This window comes from Ornithodoros turicata, chromosome 1 (assembly GCF_037126465.1).
Source record: "Ornithodoros turicata isolate Travis chromosome 1, ASM3712646v1, whole genome shotgun sequence".
NCBI classification, from domain to species: domain Eukaryota; kingdom Metazoa; phylum Arthropoda; class Arachnida; order Ixodida; family Argasidae; genus Ornithodoros; species Ornithodoros turicata.
Window position 1 is genome coordinate 230,297,308 of NC_088201.1, and position 11,804 is coordinate 230,309,111.

Genomic DNA, 11,804 nt, shown 5'->3' on the forward strand with positions numbered 1-11,804 from the left:
CAGCTAAGACCTGCAGCATCCCTTCTGTCCACCATCTGCTGACCTGCATGAATATATGTATGCGCTATGTAGCGTCCGTGATTGTTGGTTTGTACAGGACAGCAGTTTAGATGAGTCATTACGTCACAGAATAAAGAGGCGGCACACCCAAAGAGCGTCAAAATAGGAGGGGTGTTCAAGTCAAACCGTGACTTTTCATTTTTCGCAAAAGTACAATGAACTTACACATTACTTTTGTTTTTGAAAGTAATCTCCAGCTGCGCTAATGCACTTGTCCCAGGGTTTCACGAGGGCTTGGATGCCAGCAGCGTAGAAATCCTTACCGGTGCGTAGCAGCCATGATCTTGCAGGATCGTGATCGTGCAGGCGTGCATTGTCCGGCAGGTGGAGGACGCCTTCGTCCTGCACTGATGTACGGTCATCTCGGATCCGTTTGCATCACTCAAACGTTTTGCTGCGGCTGAATGTATCGTCGCCATACTGAGCTTAAAGTGTTCTGTGAATTTCACATGACCTTACGCCTTCATTCACGAGTAACTACATGACAATTTGCTGTTAGACGTGCGCGCTCACCTCGTTGTCGGCCATCTTGCCCAGCACGTGTCTTCTGTTGTGCACAAACTTTGAACCACCACGTGGTGAACGCGCAGGCCTGTCGCGTGTAAGAAAGACGAAAAAGAAGCAGCGCGAGCCATTTGTACACTTAGGAGACGGAAAGTTGCTGCTTGACATGAACACCCCTCGTACATGTGCCAAAATGGCGCGAATATAAATGGTTTTTAGAATAGTGGGCCCCTGGCAACTCTGAACGCCTGTTTCCTGCAGGCCGCAACAATAATATTTTAGTAGTAAAATTCTACTCTTTATGGAAAGTGCTGCCTATCAAATAATTGCTGAGAAAAGTAATATCTGAGCCTGAAGCACTCAAAGTCATCAGTAGACCTAGTAGATGCACGGAAATCACCTTTTCTTTCTGATTTTGAACTTAAATTACTAGCAATCAAGCGCTCCAAGTTTTTCTCACTTCCCATTGCTGGCTGCTGCCTCCAATGTCTTGTCATGAACACTCATAGAATAATTAATCACTTTAACAAATACCACTGAATGGAAAGTTGGACACGTGCATTACAGGAATTTCTACCATTATGTTGAACGTTCAAGCACCAACATTTCCTCTACAACAGCAAAACAGCTATGACTGTAAAATTAGGCACCACGACCATTAACATAATAGTGGTAATAAATGGCATGTCTTCGAGCAAAGTGCCCACTGAAAAGCAGAACATTTTGTACTGCGAGTAAATTATTGAGCAGCATTATACGACATATACTCTGCAGTTTACCGAGAAACCTAAGCTTGAACACAGCTACAAGAACGACAAATGCACACACTGTCAAACAACAGGCAACTCTATTAAAATGCGATGTCTTGTATCTTTTAAACACTATTTCATGCAATCGTACATACCTTTGCCAGTTGAGTAACCCGGAAAGGCATATACAAAGAGTTCAGTTGTCAAGTGGGGTCCCAGCTTCACAAAGATACATTTCCACACACGCACACATTCACACAATTTTATACACATATCGAGCGCCACGTACAAACACCCAAACCTGTCCTAAAACATCCTAAGGACGTCCTGAAACATTATTTTACAAACTTGGGATATACCAAAAAGTGCAAAAATAACATCATCGCACTTCCGCAAGGAGTCATTCGTTACTTCGGAGGCGACCTTTTCCGGACCTGAAGTGGACCTTTTCCAGTGCCTTCTTCCTCCTTACTGGCTGTCTCTGAACACTGCACAACATTGGACAACATCATCACTGAGCAACACTGCATATGTGCACGGAGAGCACGGAGCGTCGCAGCATCGTATCACATCACAGAGTATATTATCACAGCGTAGCATGATGCGAATTTTTCGGCGACTGATTGTTGAGCACTTACATGCCTTTGAAAACATAATTTCCGTCAACACACAGCACCAATCCACAACGAGTAACCTCATCGGGCATGTATTCAAAATGTCCGAACTGCGACGACGAAAAGTTGAAGCACTGAGATCATCGGCGACGATGCCCACATAACCATCGACATCCGAAGGACGTCCCCAAATGGTCCTGTCGTCCTGGTCGGACAGTAATGTCGTAGGAACGTCCAGAGGATGTCAGGGTAATCGTCCGATTGTCGTACTTCATGGATATCTTCCAAAGACATCCCTGGGATGTTTGAAATTAATCAGACGTGGACAATGATTTAGCACGGACATAACGAGAATATCCCGATATATAGAAGAGACCAGTAGCATAGAGCACCATGAGGAAATATGTTCTATTACTTCACACATTCATGCAATATGTGCCACGCAATTTATTTATTTATTTATTTATTTATGACAATACCTCACGTGCCCTCGGGGGGCGTTGTGTGAGGGGGAGGTTACATCAGCAAGTATATGATACAGAACACAAGCAATTGAACACTTTGCAAAAAACAAAACAAAAAAACACTTATGTGAAGACGTTATGAAAACATATGCGATGATAGGGAAATTAGACACCAAAACTGGCAGCTAGCTGGCTGCGAAAAACTGAAGAGTAGGAGTTAGCTACGATAGACTGGGGAAGGTCGTTCCAAGCACTGGTGGTTTTGGGGAAGAAAGAAAATTGGAAATGAGATGTACGACATGGAATGTGGTCGATTTTATGGGCATGATCGATCCTAGAGGAGATGTAGTGGGCCATAGTGATGTACCCTGGACGGATGGTTGTGGTGTAGTAGAATTTGTGGAATAAACACAGACAAAAGTATTTCCTACGGTGTGCAAGAGGAGGAAGATTGATAGAGGCCTTTAAAGATGTAATACTGGACGGAAAAGAATAGTCTGATAAAATAAAGCGAGCTGCCCGATTCTGTAAGGATTCAAGAAGGTCCACGAGTGTTGACTGGTAAGGATCCCAGATACTACATGCATATTCCAACTTCGGCCTGACTAGTGTTTGGTATGCAAGACGTTTCACCTCAGGTGGAGCAAGTTTAAGGTGGCGACGGATGAAACCAAGTTTGCGATTTGCATCGCGAACAATGGTATGAATATGATCTGACCAAGAGAGGTTTGAGGAGAAATGAAGCCCCAAGTACGTGTAAGTATGAGACTCACGGATGACATCCTGGCCTACGAGATACTGATGTGTTAGTGGTGACCTAGACCGTGAAAAGGGAATATAACAACACTTGGAAGCATTAAGAGGAAGACCCCAAGTAACACACCTGTAACACACCAATTGGCAGTACGAAAGTGATGGTTGTGTAGCGCGTTAAGTGTGTGTTGCTCACTGTGTGTGTTAACCGTGTAGTGTTAAGTAGTGTGTTGCTCAACGGGGCAAAAATACTGACAGAAAGCGCATATGCGTGTCGGAAGTTATCAATATAAAACGTTATCTTAAAGGAGTACAAAGGGCCATAAAAAAGAAATTGAGGTTAATTAAGACGCCTGAAGAAAGTGTGTGTCTTATTTTATACTGAATAGCGCGAAAGGTTTTGATGTGTACAATTTAGCAATGATTTTTCAGAACCCCGAACAACCGAGAAGCAGACGACAGCGGGGTAGCAGACAACATGCATTTCTCTGGAGCAATTAGCAAGCGTTATACTTCTAGGTTCAGCACGAGGTTCCAGGCAGATCACATGCATGCTTGTACACATGCTCTCCACCGCCGTTGCGCACAGTCGCTTTTTCTGGCGTACTTTATACTCAATTTCTGCGATAATTATGACTCTGTGGTGTGACTTACTTCTGGTGGTGCGTCTTAGCGGCCTACTTAACAGTTTTATAGGAAGAAAACAGGGCGTTAAAATGACTTCAGTGCTACTTTAAGCACTAACGTTAATGTTCTTTAAAAACTGGCATAATTTTGCTGGAGCACGAGGAACTTGAAATTTTAAAAAATTTAAATTTTTCGAATTTGCTCAAATTATGCATTATTATTTTTGACGTGTTGACATACATTTTGAGGTATACATTTCAGAAAATGCATGAAAAATGAAATAACTTCAAATGGATTACGGTGATAAAAGGATCACATCAAGATATTTAGAAAAAAAATAGGCGTCGACGCCTATATATCGTACTCCTCCATGTTAGCCGGCATGACGGAAAAGAGCGATGGGAGTCCAACACGGTCGCAAAGTCTAGTACATTGCCGCTTATGAGTCCCAAATGAACAGCAGGAAGACCTGGAAACGAAACTGGACTCCCTTGAATCATGTGGCATGCGGGCTAATGCGGAGGAATGCGATAAGTGATCCTAAAAATGTCAGTAAGCAACGGCTGCCAGTTGTCCACAAAATGTCTATTAAGTGACAGTTGAGATGCCACACGGTTATCCTCTGGATGTCCAAAGATGCTACTGGGACGATCCCCAGAATGTCCCATAGATGTCATGCGGATTATAAAAGATGTCTTTGAGACATCTCATTGTCCAAATTCAAACGTCTTATGGACGTTTAGCAGATGTCGATGGTTTGCTGGGTGATTTTCAGTGTTTCGTACACTGGTCACTCGCGATGGGAAGACCGTTTTCGGCACGGATTCCAGGTACAGAGAGGCTCAGCAGAGAGGGAGGTGTGAGAGAGAACATGTACGCTGTCTTTTTTTTTTTCCATGACAGCGAGAAACGAGAGTTGCGGTTTGCGCAAGTGTATATCTCGGTTGCGTTCGATGCTTTGGCATGTCGGAGATTGATGAAGAAATATCGCTTGAGCGGCATCTAAACGATCTGAAGGAGGAGGAGTCACGCTGGTGTGGATACCTGCTGAGTGACGACTGCCTCAGCAAGCTGGAGAATGATCTCTGCAGCATAGGGGTATCTTTCCAAACTGAGAAAGCGCGGTACGCGCGTCCAGGCAGGAGCACTGATTACGGTGAGCTTCATACCATTATTACAGTATGAAATAATTATTACAGTATATACTAATTGTTATGTCTTCGTATATTACTCCTGGCATTAGTCCTAAATAGCAGATTCTTACAAAGAGGGGAGGAGATGCTGGGCGAAAATATGTTTGTAGTGCAAGTGTATGTTGTGCACTATGTATATGTACAGGGTGGGTGCAGATAAAGTAGAGCCAGATTGTTGTGGGGCTATTTTTTCTGCCCCCCACCCTGTACATGTTACGGCGAGCAAGTACAATTTTTTTTTCTCTCACGCGTCTTTGAAGACTAACTTTCATTTGTACTATGCGGCAACCTAGGCAGACTTATGTTCAGCACTGGGAAGAGTGGAGTGCCTGTTGCATTAGACATGCCGTTCGAAGTTACTGCTTGGATAACGAAGGGCTTTATCTTTGGCAAGGACAGGCACCATGTCCAAACAGAAATGGTAAATATTATTTCGATGAGTTCTGAACAACAACTTGTTTTCTAGTCATATAGAACCATTCATGATGGCTTGATGTGACTGCACAAAAGCCTTCCGACAATACAATACAATATAAGAAAGCTATGGCAAACAGGGACACCTCCGGTTTGTTCACTGTACACCAACACTGCAATATGTAGGAGCCTTTTGTCTTTAACAACAGTTTTATACTTTCCAGAACATAAAACATAATTACTAGTACATTATTACACAGTTTAGTGATAGCAATTAAGTACCAATGTAGCTAAGAATCAATGTTCTAATTTTGTTCTATGCCTGCAGCATCCATCTTGCATCTAAGGTGCTCTAGCCCAGTGTCTCATTTCCAGGAGTATACCACACATTGTTACAGCACGTATCATCAAGCTGATTAGTCACACATGGAAGAGAGTAGTGGGGTATTCATGCTATCAGTTGATAATTAAATTACATATCTAGGTAAACTTAATTACAGGTGGTTACACCAAATATATTGAATGACTCTATTAAGCAAAATCTTTTTCAAGTAATTTTTATGCATGCTCGTTCAACATCACATGCTGTCATTGTTTCTCCTATATTATTCAAAAAAGAAAAAAAGTCAAGTTTTCTCATTTAGTGCCATAACTGGTTTCAGGCTTCGACCAGCTGTACATCCGACTGGGCAGAACTAACAAAAAAAGAAGATGAAACTGCAAACAACTAAGAAGAGGTGCACTGCTTATATGCATATAAAAGAGATACAAGCATATCCAGATTACACGGTAATTTACCCACGGCAATCATACTGCACATTCCACTTCATTGTGCGTTAACAATCTTTCCACCGAAACATTTGAAGGCATAGGCGCTCATTGTGCCCAGGGGGGCCAGGCCCCCTCTGAGCGTTTACCAGCTGTCATTCATATTGAAATTCTTGCAGGATATGCTAAAAATCGTGTGTTGCATGCGAGTGAAAATGACAATACTTGTCTCATAACGTCGCACCACGAAATTCCTGACAGCCTGCATGACCTCTGTGTATGTAAGTGGATTCGTAGCTGGTCTTATTTCATAAACAAGTTCAGTATTGACAAGTCACCCTAAAAACACTTCACAAATGAAATGCTACTTGCCTTTCCTTCCCGTTATTCCTTTCCGCTTCAGTGTCTATGAATGCGCTTAAACTTTGCATGGCCACTGTTTTGAATGCCCCTATTGTGTGCTACAAATGTACATGGTGGGTGCTATAAAAGGTCACTCGCATCTTTGCGCGCGGCGCGATACCTACTTGACGGGCAATAGTTCCGCTACCACAGAGTGCATAATTTGTGTCAGAAAAGCATCCGAAAGAATCGTGGTTGCCAGGCGCTGCATAACAAAGTAAATACGACCACGCAAACTTTCGTCTTGATGCATTTCCTATGCGCTATACCGATGTGAACACGGCGGTCTGCAAATTGTAGTGTATAGCATCCGCCTAGGGGCTCTAGTCGACACGAATTTGTTTTCGCTTTTGACGCCGCTAGCTTCCCTATAGGCGGAAGCTGCACTCAACTAGGGGCAGACGGCCGTGTTTACATCTGTACTGCGCATAAGAAATGCATTGACACGAAACATTAACATGAACACGTTTGCGGGTCGTGTTTACTTTCTCATGCAGTGCCTGGTAACCACGATTTTCTCGAAGGCTTTTCTGGCACAAATTATGCGCTCTGCGATAGCGGAAGTCTGTCAGTCAAGTAGGTATTGCGCCACGCGCGAAAATGTGACTGACCTTTGATAGCACCCACCATGTATATAAACAAAAAATCTGCGCCCGGCGATCTGTCATGCTTCTTGCTTGTTTTGTCTGTTAGTGTTTTTGCCTTTAAATTAATGAACTGATTAATGAAATTAATGAATAATTAATGAACAGAGCATCACAAAATATATTCACTATTCTACACTTACACTTGCAACTCTCTTTTAGGTGAGCAACACCCTCAGTACAAGAGGAAGAAAAAACGCAAAAGGCAAATCACTTGCTAAGCTTCGTGATGCCATCAGAGAAAGTGACAGTTCCCAGCTGGTTGAGCAGAGAATATATATCGGCATTTCTGCTAAGGATGAACACACAAACCACAAGTTTGGAGCAGCTATCTACTAGGCACAGCCAGTCAACAGTAAAGTGACAGAAGAAATTGAAAGGCTTGTGCATAAGGGCACAACATCTGTGAAGGAAGTGCAGCAGTGCCTTGTATACTTCTTAGATCATATCATGTTTGCTGGCAAAGAAAAGCCTGAAGATACGAGCAGAGCATACTATCCTACGAAGGAAGACATTGGTAACCGCATTCTTTCTGTGCTGGGAAAAGACCGCTTCAGCGAGGAGGACGATTACAACGCACAAGCTCTTATAAGGACATTACAAGAACAAGAACCAACATCACACTTTTTTTTTTCGCCCGCACCGATCGAGTGAGCACATAGAACAGAACGGCCCTGATCTTTCATATGCTTCTGGTAGTGATGACATTTTGTATCTTGTGTCAAAGGAGTGTACCAAAAGCTACTTTTCTGTTATCGGTCTGCCTTCATGAAGTGTCTCATGCAAACATATGCAGATACTGTTGTGTGGCTAGATGCAACACACAAAACCACTGATTATGCCCTGCCCTTGTTCCTTCTGGCAGTAGAAACCCCTGTTGGCTATATGAACGTTGGAATATTTATAACGCATTTCTGAAGCTTTGAGGATTTTCAAACAGTGGTGTCCTTCGTTCAGTCCTATGTTCTCAAGAAAGGATAACGGACGTATTTTCGTTACCATTGCCATTTTCGTTACTGCTGTATTTTCGTTTCCGTTATCCGTTTCTGACACCAGCCTTCCAATTGCGTTTCCGTTGCGTTTCCGCTACTGTTTCCGGTAATGGAACGGTTGTTACAGAGCTGCGGGAGGACGACCCGTCCGGCTCAATCACCACCCTGTTTTACGTAAGTGCTGCTTCGGTGTCACGCGTACACAGTACACAAGGAATTTTGCGTCGTCGGGATGCAAATATCTTGCAAGATAAAAAAAAACAAACACAAGATAGAAGTGTAGGAACATGTCTTCAGGTACTCGGAGTCCAGCAACTCAAGATGGGCGTAAACTTCATCCAATGTCGCATTTATAAGCGGACCCTGTCGGTAGTAAATAATATTGCCATGGCCACGGTGAAATGAAGAAAAAAAAAGTACAAAAGGAGTACCTAAAAATCGTAGGCTGTCACCCTCGTGCTATGGTGGAGTATAGTCATGTGTTGATGTCATGGAGTTACGAGGACTGGGACGAGGTAAGCGACGGATGCACCCTGGAGATCCAATATTGCGGTTTGTGTGGAGTATTTAGAGCATTGCAGTGAATGAAGTCAGCAAAATACAAAAACGAAATATGAAAAATCACTCAAATGTCATCGCACAACGGGAATAGCCATTACCCGAATTCAATACCGGGCCATAAATTCGTTTCCGTTTCTGTTTCCAGTAATGGAGGACCGTGGTATGCGCTTCCGTTTCCGTTATCGTTACCACCTCCAATTTCGGTAATATACCGTTTCCGTTACCCTTCCCTGGTTCTGGATGGTTGACTACTCAATAGCAGAGATAAATGTTTTTACTGCAATTTTTTCAGACAGTCAAATAGCCATTTGGGACGTACATCGGGAAAGAGTATGGGATATGTGGCTCAGAAGGAAAGAGAATGGTGTGAGAAATCACGAAGAAGCACTGACACTCCTGAGAAAAATCGCCAGAGAAACCACTGAAGAGGAATATAAGCATGCAAAAGAAGCCTTGTGGTCATCAGAAGTCTGGTCATCAAACTCTCAGTTACAACGTTACCTGATTGAAGTCTGGTTCTCAATAGAGAAGATGTGGGTGAAACTGTTTCGGCTTCAACTCCCTATCGGTACCAACAGTGGAGTTGAACCATAAAACAAATTGCTCAAAGAGCACTATATTAAACAGCACAGTGGGCGAAAAAGCCCTGCCGGGTTAATTAGAACTCTCATTGGCCAGTTTCTTCCAGAGAGAGAGAGAGAGAAAAAAAAAACGAATCTTTTTAGGACGAAACATGAAGCTTTCAACGGAGTACAGGCTGTGCCGTCCTGGCCTTCCATCGTATCTTCGCAATAGGCAGGGCCGGTGCTAGGGGTGTGTGGGGCCTGAGGCAGAGGCACATCGCGGGGCCTGTTTCACACCAGCAGTAATGAAAAATAGAAGAAATGATAATATTTTCGCAGTGGGAGATTTTAGCAGTACGGGAAATAGCAGCGTGAGAAAAGGGTACGAAATCATCGGTATAGCTTGCAGGGTTGGCGGATTTTTCTTAGAAGTGGGACTTTTTTCGTCACATGACCAAATTGCACATAACACATTCTTGTCTCATTTCTGTTTTAGCCGAATATCGCGACTAAGTGGATACTCGATATTTTTTTTTCTAAAGTAATCGCTGGTCGTTCAGTGCTTCGTGCGCGGGGCCTAAGGCGGTCCCCTTACTCGCCTACCCCTATCGCCGGCCCTGACAACAGGCCACCAAAGGTCGTAAAACATATCATGACACGCATAACTGCTGCTGGTGACTTTATGAGTGAGCACATTCTGGGTGATAATGACGATGGCCAAGGGATATTTAAGGTGAGGTCATTGTCTCAAGATGGGCTCCACCATACAGTGAACTTCAATGCACCTTCCTGCACCTGCAAGGATTTCATTACCACGCAGCTTCCTTGCAAGCATGTTTGTGTCATATTTGTATTGTTTGACTCATGGGGATCTGAACATCTACCGGAGAAATACGGGAAGTGTCGAGCTATAAGGTTAGATCGGAACATTGACACACGTAGTGACATAAAAGTGGATATTTTACATCATGATGATATTACATGTGCTCCGACTACGAGTGAAAACTCAGCACCACTGCAAGACCTACAGAAGGTCCAGCGAAGAGAAGAAAGACGAGTCAGAAACAGCGTCATACATGCACTAGAGCAAAAGTTCTGTTTATTACTGCCATGATATTAACACGATGAAAAATGTACCGAATCGGCTCGCAGAATGTCAAGCAGAACCGCAGGATGACATGTCCAAATCTAATGGTCTGACTGTAAGAGGTTCTCCCAAAAAGGGCTGCTCCAATCAAAGGAAACAAAATACGAAAACTGGGCCTACATGTTTTTGAACAAACTTACTAAAAAGATAGGCGCGGAGACGAGAGCACTGGACATCACGGGGCCGTACTGGATCAAAGGCAACCAAAATGAGACCGACCCACATGTCCCTGATTAAGTAATTCGATGCAATTTCAAATTTCATAATGAACGCTGTCAGGAACTGGCTTTCAGTAATGTTGTGTATTCTGCTGCAGTGACTGATCCAGACCCTTCTGCACTCCCCAACTGTTTCGAGACGTTCCCTATCTTTTCCTCCAGCTTTGTAGGGAAGAACTACATCTGTGCCTTAAAAGGACCTTGAAATAGGCCCTTGAATTTTTTCTGCCCAAATTTTGTGGGAACCATGACAACAATTGGACATCTGTATGCAATAAGGGCATACGTCAATTTATCCCCTTTTTGCTATTTTTGCTGCAATAACATCTACATACCAGTATGTCGCGGGAAAAGAAAATTTCGGAGCCTATTGGGGCAATTTATTAGCCCGCTACAGGAGGGTAAGAAATGGGAAATGCATGTGTGTAAATGAGACGCACAATCAGATCAGGACCCTTTTCTCAGTTTGGGATTTTTCGGCTTATCCCCTTCTTTCATACAGAGGTTCAATTATAAACCCCTCCCCCCCACATAATTTCGTGCAACATCCCCCATGCTCGATATTCTGGATAAAGCACTGCTGCGTACCATTAATTCTACTACTTTCCAACGTCTTTTGCTGATTTTCCATTTATACGTGTATTAAATACCTTACTGTGCTGGAAACTATGTTTTAGTACGTATAAAATGTGAATGTGATAAGAGCAGTTGTATATACTACTTAATTGAAGGGATGTATATGTTAGGGATGGTTATCAACTTCGTTACATTTTCGGTTCCATATAGTGGGTGTTTGCTCTAACGTGTCCAAAAATTTTATTTAAAGCCAGAGATAAAAGAGAAAGGAGCGCAACTTTTCAGCTACTTGACTAAGAAACAGGTGCTACTATATTGTAGCAGCGCCTGTTTCTTACTCAAATAGCAGAAAAGTACCACTTGCATTTATTTTATCGCCCGCTTCAAACACAATTTCTGGACACGTTAGAGCAAACGCCCTGTATAATGCAATTTGCTTCCTCGGGCATCTATATGAAGTGAATTGCCACTCCTCCATTAATAGCGGTGTTGCCCGCTCTCTTTGTCATTGTTTATGATTATGACAGCCATGCACATCCAGCGTGTACGCTAAAT